This window comes from Micropterus dolomieu, linkage group LG11 (genome assembly GCF_021292245.1).
Source record: "Micropterus dolomieu isolate WLL.071019.BEF.003 ecotype Adirondacks linkage group LG11, ASM2129224v1, whole genome shotgun sequence".
NCBI lineage: Eukaryota > Metazoa > Chordata > Actinopteri > Centrarchiformes > Centrarchidae > Micropterus > Micropterus dolomieu.
The window spans coordinates 26,065,121-26,066,460 of record NC_060160.1 but is presented as its reverse complement, the minus strand read 5'-3'; positions in this window follow the sequence as shown (position 1 = coordinate 26,066,460).

Here is a 1,340-nt window from a genome sequence, read left to right as displayed (position 1 = left end):
GTCTTACTGCTTGTCGACAGCCTGCTTTTGGCCTGTTGCTGGTCCCACTCTAGCTGCCGATCCTGGCTTTTTGCTAGGGATTCTCCGGGGTTCTCCGTGTCTGATTGAAACGTCTCCTCCGTCTGGCAATTTGGCTGTTTGCAGGTTTCCTTCGTTGTAGCTGGCGAGACCACGTGGCTTGGTCTGACCTCGGTGAAGTTGGCTCGACGAAAAAGGCTTAAAATGGAACTTGGTCGTTCCTGAATTAGTCCAGTGTAACTTAACGGACTCATAACTTTAACAAACAAAAGAAATAAAGAAAATAAAACAAACTGAAGGCAGATCGATGTCGCGGCACTTCAGGTGTGTAGCTTCAGGCGAACAAAAGGGCCTGTTTGTTTCGCTGGCCGAGTCTGGGCGTTGCCTGGCGAGGCACGCTGCGCGTGCCGAAGCGTCCAGAGGGCCGAGCAGGGTGGAAGAGCCAACAGCGAAGAGAAGAGAGAGCGAAGCGAGGTCGCGTGTCGCTCTTTTGTTGCCTGGGGCGTGGTTCCACAGGGGGCGTCTCAGGTTTCCCATGGGACTGCCTTTCTAAACTTAATGTCTAAAGAAAAGAAATCTATTTGCACGTACTATAATCAAACATTTTCCACAATCGAACCTCAATGGTTGAACGGTTGTACTGTTCTAGGCATTTGGTAACAGGAAACAATTGTCACATTATTGGTCAGGATATTTATACATTTAACGGCATTTCCGACGCGGGCATGTAATACTTATTTCGTCCACTTGGGGGAGCACAGGTTACATGAGGAAAGCTTGGATTAAATCAAAGATCGTCTCTCCTTAGGAACCGGGGATATTGTTGATTCATCCTTAAATTCAAACTGGCGATTAAGAGTATAGTAAAACATTTCTTTGTCATCATTTCTAAAGGGATTTTGTAGGAAAGTATTATGAACAAGCATTGATTACATCAGATGAAGGAGTGTCTTGCTGAAAATAAACACTGCACAAGTAACTTTCTTTTCAGCACTAATATCAACAACAGATAGCAACAACAGTTAACATAACTACTCAAACAGAGGCAAACGTAATCAAGTAACTAAAGATTTAATTAAACTTAATTACATGCTTTGAGTCTTTGGAGACTGCAGTCCTTTTACATTGAAAGTTCAGCTGTCCTGGACCATGTCACACTGAGACAAGGAGTATCCCTTTGATGTGGTAATAAAACAAAGAATAAGGTCAGTTGCCACGGAAACGTGTGTGGGGGGGCCAGTTTTGATAGGCTGTTCAGGGAGATGCCAATGGCTGGTGCGTGTCTCTTTGTCAGTTTAACAGTCAGGCCCCGCGTTATCAGC